The sequence below is a fragment of the Musca autumnalis genome, unplaced genomic scaffold (genome assembly GCF_047663935.1).
Source record: "Musca autumnalis isolate F117 unplaced genomic scaffold, ASM4766393v1 scaffold_4, whole genome shotgun sequence".
NCBI classification, from domain to species: Eukaryota; Metazoa; Arthropoda; class Insecta; order Diptera; family Muscidae; genus Musca; species Musca autumnalis.
This window is the reverse complement of record NW_027411977.1, coordinates 10,451,791-10,467,915: the sequence shown is the minus strand read 5'-3', so window position 1 is coordinate 10,467,915 and position 16,125 is coordinate 10,451,791.

Below are 16,125 nucleotides of genomic sequence, written 5' to 3'. Positions count from 1 at the left end.
TTTAGGGTTCTTAAGTGTCAATAAACTTATATAACAAAAGTTGTGGACATAGGTCCACGTTTTGGTATAGCCCCCATATAACGGTACCCCCCGATTTACGGTATTTTGACGGTTTTAGCTATATTTTCAGACCGATTTGGCTATAATTTGACATTTAGGGTTCTTAAGTGTCAATAAACATATATAAAAAAACTTGTGGACATAGGTCCACGTTTTGGTATAGCCCCCATATAACGGTACCCCCCGATTTGCGGTATTTTGACGTTTTTAGCAACATTTTTAGACCGATTTAGCTATAATTTGACATTTAGGGTTCTTAAGTATCAATAAACATATATAACAAAAGTTGTGGACATAAGTCCACGTTTTGGTATAGCCCCCATATAACGGTAGCCCCCGATATACGGTATTTTGACGTTTTTAGCTACATTATCAGACCGATGTAGCTATAATTTGACATTTAGGGTTCTTAAATGTCAATAAACTTATATAACAAAAGTTGTGGACATAGGTCCACGTTTTGGTATAGCCCCCATATAACGGTATCCCCCGATTTACGGTATTTTGACGGTTTTAGCTACATTTTCAGACCGATGAAGCTATAATTTGACATTTGAAGTTCTTAAATGCAAATAAACTTATGTGACTAAACTTGTGGACATAGGTCCACGTTTTGGTATAGCCCCCATATAACGGTACCCCCCGATTTACGGTATTTTGACGTTTTTATCTACATTTTCAGACCGATATAGCTATAATTTGACATTTAGGATTCTTAAGTGTAACTAAACTTATATAACAAAAGTTGTGGACCTAGGTCCACGTGTTGGTATAGCCCCCATATAACGGTACCCCCGATTTACGACATTTTGACGTTTTTATATACATTTTCAGACCGATTTAGCTATCAATTGACATTTAGGGTTCTTAAATGTCAATAAACTTAGATAACTAGTGGACATAGGTCCATGTTTTGGAATAGCCCCCATATAACGTTACCGCCCGATTTCAGAAATTTTGAGAATTTTACCAACAAGTTTTAACCGAATTATCTGTAATTTGAACATTTGACATTTGAAATTCTTAGTGGTCACCACACCTCTCCACTAAAAATTGTCAAGAAAGCCCCCATATAACGGTACCTCCCGATTTTCAGTAATTTGATGATTTTAGCTACAATATTAAACCGAACTAGCAGTAATTTGACATTTGAAGTTCTTAGTGGTCACAACACCTCTCCATCAAAAATTGTCAACATAGGTCCATGTTCGGATATAGCTCCCATGTAACGGTACCTCCCAATTTTCAGTAATTTGGCCATTTTAGCTAAAATTTTTAACAAAACTAACTGTAATTTGACATTTGAAGGTTGTAGTGGTCACCACGCATCTGCATCAACAATTTTCAACATAGCCCCAATATAACGATACTTCCCGATTTTCGGTACTTTGAGGATTTTACTCAAAATGTTTAACCGAACGTAGGTCCATGTTTTTGTATAGCCCCAAAACAAACTTCCCGATTTTCCGTACCTTAGCTTTATTTTTGGACGAACTTTCTGTAATTTGAAATTTAAAAGCCAACAAAAATTGTTCATTTAAGTTCATATTTTCGTATAGCCCAGATACCTCCGAACTAGCTGCTAATGCCATTTGAAGTTCCCACATTATGTACCGATTTTCGATATTTTGAGGATTCTAGCTAAATTTTTTAACCGAGGAGTTATTTGACATTAAAGGCTCCCATCAAAAACTCTCAACATAGACCCATGTTTTATTATAACCCCTATATAACAGTACCTCCCAATTTCTAGCCCACCAAAAATTGTCAACAGTTAGATATAGGCACCATAAAAAAGGGCCTCCCGAATGAAGCATTTTATGTACATTATCTGACATTTTAATGTACTCACTTAAAGTTGGGGACAGGAATGAATATTTTATGGTGGAGGGTATGAAAAGTTCGGCCCGGCCGAACTTAATGCTTTTTTACTTGTTATAATTTAAATAACACCCTCTGCTATTAATAAAAAATAAATCTTGTCCAGTTTCATTACAAATTTATTTAAAAATTAAAAATATATGAAGTTATTTTTTTTTAATCTGATGCAACAAAACCTTTTGTATTTGATAGTGAATAACTGAGTGAATATTTACAACAACAAAAATGAAAAAACAAAATCTTTGTCTGCAAAGTGTCTGTAATCGATACAATGGAAAATATTTCGCAATTTTATAGTTAGATTTTTTGACTTTCGCGCCGCTAGATCAGTGGTTTCGACCAGTGTGCAGCGTGGAATTGATGGGTCATCCGCCGTACAGCCCTGACTGGGGATCCAATGACTTTATTAGATTCCAGCATATCAAGAAAAAAAGGTGTGGTCAACGATTTTCTTATCAAGAAGAAAGAAAGAAGGAAAAGGGCTTCAATATTTGGTTTGAGCGCATGAAAAAGCGTATTAATCATGCAAGAGGCTACATAAAAAAACAATAACACTATTTTTGATGGTAAATATTCCTGTTTTCATTGTTAGGCCAGATAGTTACATTTCAGCCCTCGTAAATAGGGGTTTTTCTTTGTCAGGTCATGACGTCATGACGAATAACTTTTAAAATTATTTATGGTAGTTTCTATGATTATAATTACACTATGCAACACTGAAAATGCAAACAACTTCTAGTAAACATTTTTTGAAAACACTTATTGAGTCTACAAAAACCCTAGTAGGGTTTTGTCCTTTCAGATCCAGTTCGGATTTTATGGCCTCATCTAAACCGTTCTAAAAGTGTTCTGCATTTATCGCGCCTTTCTCTCAGAAACGATTACGAATTTGGCCTTGCTGTCTTTGGCAATATTGTAACCCTAAACTACCTTTGAACAGACTACATAAGAAAAACTACATCCAGGGACTCAAAATCGATAAAATATAGAATATTTTATAAAATTGCTGAAATTCTGGTCAGTGTCAGCTAAACTATTGGGAGTTGAACCAATTAACCTTTGCAAGAACCCTAGTGGATATATGGGGCAGTTGTTAAACTGAATAGTGAAAACCCATAGTTCATTTTAGGGATGTACATAACATTATTTTCTGTGTCGATTTATGCATATCTGTCCGTACGTTTATGTATTTTTTAATCAAATTATAGGTCACATTTATTATGCTATTCGAGTGAAAATTGGGCGTGTTAATTTTTGTCTGAAGGACAAACCCTATTGCTTTTGGTGAACATCGTTTCAGATTTGGATATAGCTCCCGTATATATTCGGTTGATTTTATCTACTATTTTTCTACTACTACTACTTTTCTGACTTCCGAGACCATAAAAGCATTATGCTTGAAATGAAACCGAACTGAAATAACGATAACCCTGTTTCGTTGCATTTTGCTTGCATATTCACAGCGGCAAGCTGACAACGAACGACAATATCAAAATATTGACAGAAGGTGAAATGTTTGCGTGACACAAACAGTTAATGCTTTGGTAAAATGAGCACGACAATGAAAACATTAGCAGTTGCGACACTACCAACTCGAATATCAGCAACATCGTTTTTTATCTTTGTTTGCGAAGTACATGTTGAACAAATACTTACCATGCAACACATCCTCCGTTCGTGTTCTACACCTGTTTTTAAGTCATTAAAACAAGACATACAACAAAACAGCATTTTTTATTTTTAATTTAATAATTTATTATTTTAATTTTCTTTCCATTTTTTTTAATTTATGTATATTTTTTCTTTATAAATATTTGTCTGCCTGTAATACATATCTTACTTATTGTGTACAATTTGTATGTATTTTTAATTGTTGCCTTTTCGATTTAATTCTGTTGTTATTTTTTATTCTTCTTCTAATAATTTAATAGTACAGAGGATGTCTTGTTATATTATTTTTATTGTTCGTTTTGTTGTTTTTGGAATTAACAATTTTGTTGTGCCAGTAACTCGAATGATAGCTGTGATTATCAGATAAAAAGATTAAAATTAAATAAGAAACAAATTGAAAATGTATAAACTTTTGGGGTTTTAGTTGTTTGTTCTTTTTATTTAAACAATAATAACTTTGAAAGAGTATTACATTATTTATATACAAATATTATTTGAATTATAATTGAAATTTTCATTAATAAGCGTAATTTTGTTATAATTGTGGGCTTTCAAAAAACCAATAAATTTAAAAAGTAGTTTAACAAAACAGTTTTGTTGCCAGACTAGATTGGATAAGTAATGTGTAGTTTTTTGTTTTCATTCATATAAATGTTATATTTATTTTGATTTTATTCATTTTAATGAATTTTGAACATTTCGCATAGATATGCTTTTTGTTACACGCGGCACGATTTATTGATGGTTTTATACAACTCATGCAGGCATATGCACGTAGAAACTGTCAAAAGTACGCTTAATTTGTCAATTTGCTTCAGGAGAGCACTCCACGTCAATTGGTTAAGAATCGTTATTTTCTATAAACAGTGTCATAACTTAGTATATTCCTTTATTGAGGGGTACATATGCCAAGATACCTGCTCAGAATTCTTTTGGTCCATGCCTGGGACGATGTAAACCCCGAATTAGTTCGCATGTGTCACATCCGCATCCGTGACTATCAAAGTTCGACGGGTGAATGCGTTTAAGGAGTTGCTCCGGATTATGTGGGAGTTTAGTGAATTAAGCTGCTCATACATAGCCCTAATAGGCAGATTACCAGTACTCAACAATACATCAAAAATATACTGACCACTTAAAACCACCCATGATGAATCATCTTTATTACAATTCAATCCAAATAGACAGCAATATAAGTGTGTCTAAATGTCGAAGAACATTTTGACCTTTACATAAAATATGGGCTCAAGGTGTATATCTTGCTCATAAAAAAAAACTTAGCTCCAGGTTATAGCTTCAATGTTAGTTGGCTTTTGGTCTACAAAATATCCGCTGAATGAGGATGTCTCACCAGAATTGGGGCAAGTACATAAATATCAATTGTGTCACATCTTCTGATAAATAAAGTCGCCTGCCAACCCATAACTTCGCTTATAACTGAACCGCTCACTTTCATCAATGATGAGAAACCCAACTGGAAAAATTTCAGAGATATTACTAAGCATGACTACAGGGAACTGCTCAACCCTTTTGATGTTCGTGTAGCAAAAACATTTTCCGGGACATCGCAACTACCGCAGCTGGTCACTATATACCAGCAGTAAGCGTGATAAGCGAACGATCCCCAATGGTCCAAGAATCTGGGAAATGGTAGTGTAAGTCAATTGGTTGTTCATGAAACATAAGCGAAGGTGTTGAAACATTGAAACCTGAACATAAACAGTGGGCAATCATCAAATGCGTTGGACATAGCCGTAATCTTCATTGGAGATAATCATCCTCATCGCTAAAGACAAAGGTAGGATATTTTGGTTACTGGAAAGTAGCAAAGACTTTGAGGCGTCAGAAAAACACGCAGCATCGGAACAACATTATTGACAGAAAAAACTTGCTCGGACTTTACTTATGAAATATTTCTGATTCCATCAATATAGTCACACTGTTGTTTACGGACATTAAGCATAAGATCCGAAGTTCCGAATGGATTTTTGATATCTCTGGAAAGTTACTCCCTACTTTTTATGTTTTGCTTTCCTTCCAGAGAATTTCGGGTTCAACTATTGATGGCGTTTGTCAGTGGTAAAACTCCTATAAAATAGATCTTGCCGTTCTCTTCCTTCCTATGAAAATATCGACTGAATCCGAATACTAAATATCTCATGATCATACTTAACTCCTTACCTCTATAAATGATATTTATCGGCCAAGCATGCTCCCGCTAAATACAAGAAGAAGAGGCCAAGGATATATTTTACGGCGGCTTAGAAGAAATATATGACCATTGTCCTGCCATGGCATTAAAATTTGTCTAGGCGATCTTAATGCCAAACTTCGAAAGAAAACGTCTTACAATGAAATTAGACTGATAGACCTCGCAACGACAAAAAACATGGTAGTTACGAGTCTCATATTTAAGCACCTCGACATTAATAGGGGGACCTGGCTGCCACCAGACTAAAGAAGAAAAAACAGGTAAGGAAGACATTCATCGATCGGGTTGAAGAAAGGTATCGGGTGAAAAAGAGAGAGAAGAATGTGGAAAATTGAGATGTGCAGGACGTCAAACAACGGAGATATGCTTAAGTGTTCCATACGCCATTTTTGACTTTTTGAGATACAGGTGGTTTCTAGGGTTTTCCGGTATGCTCTTTCTGAATTTCTAGTCGGTTTTCTCCTATCTGCTCTAGTTTCCGAGATATCCACGCCTCGGCGGGAAAGCATCAACTTTTTTCAGTTACGAAATTAATATTTTAAAAATTTACAAGTTTAAAAAGACATTTCAAAAATCAAAATTTTAATTTTCGATTTAGAAGTATTTAATTTATTGAGACCAAGATGGAAAATTTTTTTGTCACTTTGTTCCATGTGATTTACAACATTTCACATTTGTGTCATAAGTGCGGATGTGGAACAAATCGACAAAAATTCTCTTTTTAAAAAAAATGTCTATAACTTTTATATTCCAATACATATTCCTCTAAATGTTTGCAAATATGTTCTATATACTATTATTGATATTTTAAATCAAAAATGTAAGTATTTGCTTTAGCCAGATCCACACAGTTGTGACGCAAAACATTAAAATGCGATTATCTCAAAACAGGCAAATGGCGTTTGGAACACTTAAGCATGACACCGACGATATAGCAATAGTCGCTGATCCAACCCAATTTTTAATTTTTGCGATTTTAATTAATGATGAATGTCACAGCTTTGGTTGGGTACCTTCAAAAAGCAAATCCTTTCGAAAAAATCTTACATTTACAATGATGCACAGTAGGTTGACATAGGTGGTCAAACGACTGAGATATCGCAATAATCGGTAATACATCCCATTTTTAAATTTTTTGTAATCACGCTACAGGTAGCAACTTTCAACGGATTATCACGAAATTTTGAAGGTTATTTGGGGACCCAGAGAGGAAGAGACCTATTAATTTTGGTTATGGTCGTATAAAATTCAACGTGTGAGAAAATTCAACGTTTCATTCTTATGTTAATATCTCCGCTGCTGTAGGGGTATTACAAAAGGAAAGTCCGTCGATGGAAGATGAAAAGATCGCCTTTACATTGATGCAAATTAGGTTGGGCCGGGACGACGTAAAATTTGTTTTGAACATTTTGAGAAATTCAGTTAGAGATCTTTTGTGCGTTTCTTCACACTTCAGCCACTACAAAATAGCCATTTGTTAACTGATTTAAAAGTTGGAAAGATATCATTCAGCCCTTTTGAAGGAAAAATCAGATATATCGTCAACATAAATGCTTGAAGTCGTTTCTAAAAAATTTCAAAATTAGTTTTTTGTTTGAATCAACATTGCAGATTTTGTTGTAATGACGGATCCCAATACCAAGCGTTTCCGCAATTTTGGTTACATTATTTACTTCCATTCGTATATGATTGATAACATCCATATACTCGCCTTCATAAGATCTGTCTGTTTCACTAAGACGATTCGAATACGAATTCGTTCTAACTACTACCAAACTTCTGTTTTTTGAAACATATTTTATTCATTTTTGTTTTCAATCAAATAAAAATTGTCCACAACAACAGGGGTTTGATAGTAATTCGAACGAATTTGAATTCGAATCGTCTTAAAGAAACAGTTCATAATATTCCATAAGATTTACTTAGCTGGTCCACTACAGAACATTTGTTCCATAGGCCGAACTAAGAAAAGATCTCCAATTCTCTCTATCTCTTGCTTCTCTTTCTGGAATACCGCGCCTTGTCATCTCTTCATCCACTTGTTTGAGCCATCTATTCTTTGGCCTGCCAATTCTGCGTGCACCGCAAAGCGGTCCGTATTTATACGCCTTTTTAGCGGGTTTATCATCGCTCATTCTTATGATATGGCCTAGCCAACGCAATCGCTGCATCTCGATACGTTTAACTATATTGATGTCGTTGTATAGCAGATACAGCTCGTGGTTCATGCGACGTCGATATTCACTGTCAACGCAGATTGGTCCGTAGATCTTTCGAAGAATTTTTCTCTCAAACATGCCAAGCACTGCCATGTGTGCTTGCGCAAGTACCCATACATCAGCACGGGTAGTATCAGTATTTTGTAGAGCGTTATTTTTGTTTGATGAGATGTGGCATTGTTTTTAAACTGCTTACTTAAACCAAAGTAGCATCTGTTGGCCAATACAATTCTTCTTTTTATTTCACAACTGATGTCGTTTGTTGTGTTTACGGAGGTGCCGAGGTAGACGAAGTCTTTTTCTACCTCAATATTATAGGAACCAACTTCCACAGTTGGTCCGAACTCAATGGACGCATTGCGCGTCGACACCATCAACTTGGTCTTCTCACCGTTTACCGCCAGACCCACTTTAGCAGATTCTCCTTCGACCTTCATAAAGGTATCAGTTACTTCTTTTACTGATCGTCCTATGGTGGCTATTCGTGTAGATTGTGCTACTTCTTTTGACGTTTGCCTCTCGTATAACCTTTTCCAGCAGGATGTTGAAGAGATCACAAGAAAGGCTGTATCCTTGTCTGAAACCTCTTTTGGTACCAAACTCTTCGGAGAGGTTCTTTCCTATTTTAACTGAGGACCTCGTGTCAGTTAAAGTCATTTTACAAAGCCGGATGAACTTTGCGGGGATACAAGCTTGGAATAACTTGGAATAACTTTGAACTCAGCGGGCTGTCGAATGCTGCTTTATAATCGACAAAAATGTGGTAGGTGTTGATCTGCATTTCTTGGGTCTTCTCCAGGATTTGCCGCAGGGTAAATATCTGGTCAATGGTGGACTTGCCAGGTATAAAGCCGCATTGCTATGGTCAAATTATATCGTTGACCATAGGCTATAGTCGTTCGCACAATATCCCTGACACGATCTTGTAGGCAATAGGGAGTAGACTTATGCCCCTATATTTAGAGCATACAGTCTTATCCCCCTTCTTGTGGACGGGGCACAGGATACTCAGGTTCCAATCGTCGGGTACTCGTTCTTCTTGCCAGATGGTGCTAACTAGCTAATGAATACACCTTATCAGCGTGTCGCCTCCGGTTTTGAAAAGCTCGGCTGGTAAGCCATCGGCCCCTGCTGCCTTATTATTCTTCAGCCGATTTATTGCCTGTCATCTTGGCTGGGCGGTATACATTGGTATTGAATACCATCTTCTGGGATTGGGACTGTGGTATCTTCGTCGTCTTCGCGGCTATTGGATACCAACAGATTTGAAAAATGTTCTTTCCATATCCTGAGTACACTATCTGTATCAGTTACCAAATTACCTTGCTGGTCTCTACAGGAGGATGTGCCTGTACCAAAGCCATCAGTTTGATGCTTGACTCTTTGGTAGAATTTTCGGACTTCATTCTGGCTCCTGTACATCTCGATTTTTTCACACTCTCGCTTTCCCATCTCTCTCTTTTTCCTGCGGAAAAGACGTTTCTCCTCTCTCCTTTTCTCCCGGTATCTCTTTCGTGCGCTACGCGTTGCTACGGATTGTAAAGTAGCCCTATATGCCGCATTTTTCTCTTCGATAGCAGCACGACATTCCTGATCATACCATGGATTCGTTGCTGGAGGTCTCTGGTATCCAAGTATGGATTTTGCGGCTGTTTGCATGGAGTGGGCAATACTTTGCCATTGCGCTGATATGTTATCGGGTTGAGGAGTGCTTTGATTAAGCAATTGGGCTAGTTGAATGGAATATGCTGAGGCTATCTCTTGTGATTGCTGCTTACCGATGTGTAACTTTCGTGTTGTGTCTGTTCGTACTTTGTTTGCTACGTTTAACCGGGTGCGTACCTTTGCTGCAACAATGTAGTGGTCCGAGTCTATGTTTGCTCCTCGGAACGAACGCACATCCAACACGCTAGATGAATGTCTTCCATCTATCACAACATGATCAATTTGATTTCTTGTTTTCTGATCTGGAGACAGCCAGGAGCCCTTATGGATGTCGAGATGTTGAAATCTGGTGCTGCTAACTACCATGCTTTTTGCCGCTGCGAAGTCTATCAGCCTCATACCATTGTCAGGTGTTTCACTGTGGAGACTGAATTTTCCGACTGTTGGGCCAAAGATATGTTCCTTTCCAAATTTGGCATTAAAATCGCCTAGAATAATTTTAATGTCATGGGCAGGACAACGGTCATATGTTTCTTCTAAGCGCTCATAAAATATATCTTTGGTCAGTTCGTCCTTGTCTTCAGTGGGACCATGAGCGCAAATAAAGCTGATGTTGAAGAATTTTCTTTTATTCGAATTGTAGCACTGGTGTGAAGCTCGAGACCAGGTGTTTTAACCTCCGACCAACTACAAATCCGCAACCAAACTCATACTTTACGTCATGGCAGCTATAATACAGTGCGTCACCTTTAGGTGTTGTTGTCACCTTTAGGTGTTGTTGTTGTTATGGCAGTAATGTTGGCCTTGTACTTTTCAAGTACATCTGCCAATGCGTAAACTGCACCTTTTCTATAAAGATTGCGAACATTCCAGGTGCAAATTCACAGATCATGGTCCTTGAAACGTTTGCGGGGTCGTCAACTTTAGAAGGATTTGTTTTTTTTTTCATAGTAGGCTGCTTTTTCTAGGGAATGTTACTAACCCTGCGCCAAAACCCAAGTTTTTAACGTTCTTATGGGTGAACGTTGACGGTGAATATCGACGTCGCATGAACCACGAGCTGTATCTGCTATACAACGACATCAATATTGTTAAACGTATCGAGATGCAGCGATTGCGTTGGCTAGGCCATATCGTAAGAATGAGCGATGATGAACCCGCTAAAAAGGCGTATGAATACATGCCACATGGCGGTGCACGCAGAATTGGCAGGCCAAGGAATAGATGGCGCAAACAAGTGGATGATGAGATGACAAGGCGCGGTATTCCAGAGTGCAAAGCAACAAATAGAGAGGAATGGAGATCTCTTCTTAGTTCGGCCTATAGAACAAATGTTCTGTAATGGGCCAGCTAAGTAAGTAAGTATGGGTGAACGCGCGGCACATTTTAGCTCACTACCTTTAACCGGTGTTAAAGGCAGCTACGCCAGGTGACAAAACGGGGAGGTCAGCGTCAACTTGAGACGAAAGAGAGACCAAGATAAATCCTGGACTTTACCATGTTAAAGCCGGTCAGGATCGTTCCTTGGAATCTTTCGTAGGGGATGACAGTTTTTCATTTTATAACGTTTCTTTGCTTCTCCTGTAAAATTATTATTTTGTTAGTTACAACTTTTGGTATTTATGGTGACGATATATAGCGTATTTGGTGCAGCAAATACGTGAAATTGGCCGAAAATATATATGGGAGCTATATCCAAATCTGAACCTATTTCGATATAATTTGGCACATTTATTTCCAGTCGGAATTGAGTAACACATTCCAAATTTCATTGAAATCAGACATATATATCGTCTTTGGTGCAGCAAATACTTGACATCTGGCGAAAATATATATAGGAGCTATATGCAAATTTGAACCGATTTTCACCAAAGGCAATATTTCCCAATTTTCAGCTGAATCGGACAATAAATGCGATCTGTACGTTGCAAACGGACGGCCGGACAAGCATAAATCGACTCAGAAAGTGATTCTATGTATATGCCTAGAAGGAACTATGGGTCCATCTCTTTTCCTTTCGTATGTTACATACAAATGCACAAAGACCCCTTAACACAGTGTGGTGTTGGGTATAAAAATGAAGTGACCCAAATGAACTGTTGGTATTTTCGTTGCCCATATACCCTAACATAACAGAATTTTTGGGTCAGAGCGCTTGAAGATTTTTCTGGTCAACTTTTGAAGGTCTTCTTTTTTCCAAAATGTCGATAAATGACACTGTATTTATCGACATTTTCGAAAAAAATTTGCACTGTCTCAAGGCCAAAACTGCCCGAAGGAGCGTTCCAATGGTTTTGGAGAGAGTTCTTAATTATTGTCTTGGCTACAAGTTTTGTCTTAATGTTGGCTGTTATATGCCAGAATATCCAAAAAAAAGTGGATAAAAAAAATCGGAAGGGCCGATTTTTACCGTAGACATATGCTCTAGTAGACTTGTTTGCTCAATACAATCCCAGGAATCAGAGAATATCGAAAAATACATGTTGCCTGCATGCATATGCATATTTGAAATGTTCTTTAATTATAATTTTTACAATATTTTTATAACGTTTAATATTTATATATGTATGTATTTATTTGGTAATAGTTTTAATTTATTATATATTTTCTTTTAATATTTACAATAAATCAACGACCAGTTAAAAAAAACTTATTTAAAATATACAGAAATCGTTAGTGTGACAAACATATCGCTCATTTAATCAAAGAGTGACACTTCTCAAAAAATGTAATTTCGAGAAAAACGCGTTTTAAGTTGGCGTTTTAAATTTGACTTTCCAACTTAAAAATATTTTACACTAAAACTAAAACAAGTAAATGTACCATATTTTGTAAGCAGTTAGCCAGATATCAGTGCTTAATTTCTGTACAAAATCAAGCATGATTTGGAGTGTTTTAGTGCTTCATAAACTCAAAAAACTTTTGTGTTGAATTATTCGAAACTCGTAGTAAATGAGCTGTAACTCGTTGAGTTTTACTAAGTTTCAACAAAGTTTGTACCAAATCGGTTGCTACGCGTACGATTATAGCGTATATTTTTGAATTTTTTGGGGAAGGTACCGGAAGGAGTGGACCTATAAGCACCACCTTCGAATTTCATCTAATCTTCGAATAAATATTACGATATCCAAAATGTGGGTGAACGCAGTATTCGGCTCGAGCTCTCCAAGCACAATATATGGTGCCATAGGGGGTTTTACAACTTGCAGGCTTTTTGCTCAAGAAGTACGAATCTGCCCCTGAAAAAATTGTTACTGTTGTAATTGAGACAGAGAATGCAAGTTGCTTCAAAAAAAATCAAAGTGCAGCAGGTCTTAAAATAAATTTATCCAAAATTTTGTGTGGGAGGTACCCGAAGGAGTGGACAAATATAGTCCATACTCGAACCTGATCTACATCTAGTAGCAGTTATGTAAAGTATGGACCAAATCCGTCACTCCCATCAAGATTTATCGTGCGCACAATTTTTCCGAAGATTTTTGAACTTTTGTGCGGGAGGTACCTTAAGGAGTGGACCAGTATGGATTATCTTCGAACATAAACTAAGTTTGCACAAAATATTACGAAGGCCAAATTTTGGATCGAATCGGTAGATCCGTTCGAGAGTTATCATACGCTCCAACCACTACACAACTTTCATGGCATTTTCTCAGGAAGTATGGACTTGCCCCTGATGAAACTTGTACCGTCGTATGCAGGGCAGTGAATATAAGTTGCTACAATAAAAGTCAAAGAGACTCGAGAGCAGGTCCTAAACTAAACTTTTCCAAAATTTTGTGTGGGAGGTACCACAAGGAGTGGGCGATTGAGTCCATATTGGAACCTCATATAAGTCTGGTAGAAATTTCACGATGTGCAATGTATGGACCAAATCGGTTGCTCCCTTCAAGAGTCATCGTGCTCACAAATTTTCCGAACATTTTCGAACTTTTGTGGGGGAGGCACCGTGAACCGATATAACCCATCTTCGAACTTTGGACAAAATATTACGAAAGCCAAATTTTCAATCGAATCGGTTGATCCGTTCGAGAGTTATCATGCGCTCCAGCCAGACAGACAGACGGACGGACATTTCTAAATCGACTCCAAATTGTCTGAAACGGATTTCATCCAAACATTCTTGGGTTCTAAAACCATTATTTCGATGAGGCACATTTTGCCCGTATGAAAGTGTATATACCCTCGTTAGCATAAATGCTGAGGGTGTAAAAAACGATTGCGTAGCTTTAAACGTCACAGACATCGAATCTTGGATCTATGCTTAGGAGCCCGAACCCGTTTAGGTTTACGAAAGCGAGCCAAATCCAACGAAAGTTGTTCATGTAAGAAGCACTTCGAAGCAAATGGTCGCCTGTTTCCTCGGCAAAACTGACCGTGTGGCGACTTAACGGCTTGATAAATGTAGGACGGTTAATTGTGAGTGGTACAGTACAATTTGTTTACCTGAAGTCTCCTGAGAAATTCGAAAAACGAACAAGAAAAGACGAATAATCGATTCAAACCAGCGCCTGTTTTACTGGACAAAACATGGAATTGATGAGTCCTTCGCCGTACAGCCGTGACTGGGGATCCTATGACTTCAATTGATCCCAGCATATCAAGAAAAAACGTCGTGGTCTAAGATTTTCGTCGCGAGAAAATGCTGTTGAAGCGTTCAAAAACCATGTTTTGGAGGTGTCTCAATCGGAGTGGGAAAAGTGCTTCAACAATTGGTTTGAGCGCACGGAAAGTTGTATATATCATGCTGGAGAATCCTTAAGAAAACAATAAAACTATTTTTGATAGCAAATATTGGCGTTTTCATTGTTAAGCCAGATAGTTATCGTGCATCCCTCGTATCTGGCTAGCTCATTGTAAAAGATTGTCCCAGTAGGGATTATATTTTTTTTTTTTTTTTTTTTTTTTTTTGAAATAATCTCCTTAAGTTGGAAAGTCAAATTTCAGTCGTCACCTTAAAACGCGTTTTTCTCGAAACTGCATTTTTGATTTGTGTCATTTTTTGAGTAAATGGGCGATATGTATATATCCCCATCTCTTCATTTTTCTCTAAGGAAATCATAACTTTTTTTGATGGCTTGGAATAGCTTAAAAATATGGTGTTATTTTTATTTTTACAAAACGTCAGTATAAATACCAACATTTTTCAGTTCGTTTTAAAAATTTTCGCATTGAAACAATAACAAACATGGTTTTAATTGATTTTGAATGTCACGATCGTTGATTTTATTTTTTAATAATTTAATATGCGAAGAAAATGTCCTTTCTATAGTGCCGGATATGTACAAACTTCACTCTTTAGTTCTGTTTTTTGTTCTAATTTTATCCTACTTCATTCTATTCGATTATATGCAAAATACGCTTCTTTACAATACAATACTTACGTGACTATAAAAAATCTATGGCTAGATGTTTTAACAACAAAATTAAATTAGCTATTTATGCTAAATATGAAACAAAATTTAAAGTGCGTTTTTGTTCATTTACAGTTATTACTGGGGTCTTTCGCGTGTTAGGCATGTTTTCTTGTTTTTTTTTTTTCTTTCGACGAATGGTTAAAATAAAATTGTTGTTTTAGTTTTTTTCTTTTATAGTTGCAGGTATTTACATCGCAATATGTTCACTTTGCTACTGCATAACCCCACTAAAAGGGGGAGAACTATATATAACTAGATGGAGGAAAGGCTTTTTTAACAAGTAATTATTGTTTAGCTATATATTGTTGTTGTTGGTCTTCTTTCTTTATGAATGTGTTTATTTAGATTATAGCATATTCTCAATAGTCATCATAACTCACTAGGGCTGTTAAGGTAGGGTTATTTGCTGTATAATAATTAGTTGCGTTCAAATATGGAGAGGGGGTATGGAGGGGATATCAGTAGAAGTATTTAGTAGTATTTGGCCTCTTTTCGTTTACGTTTAACTATTTTATATACAGAATTGTGTATCATTAGGTTGTTGCTTACGCCTTTGTTTCTTTTGCATTTGTTTCTTTGTTTTTTTTGTTATGCGCTATTAAAGTGGTTAGTGTAACCTCGTTAATTTGGTCAACAATAATAAATAATAACGTGATATCTTAAGCAATTATCATTTCAGCACGATGTCAGTGTTAACGTCATTTGGTTGCCGCCGCATTCGTCATTGTACTTCGTTGCCTCTGTTTCCATGAAGTTTAATGCATAAATTATCATTCAAATGATGATGATGATTAACAAATGATTTATGATTAATGGAAGTGTATGGAATCAAAAAGAATATGTATTTAAGTATGATTGTAACTTAAAAAAAATGTATGTGTTAATTGGGATGTGTATTGTTGATACGTGTGTATTTATTTGTCAACTTTTTATACCCTACACCACAATGAGGAAAGGGAATGAGAACGCACTTCCCGTCGAATACCACGGCTCACACTGAGAC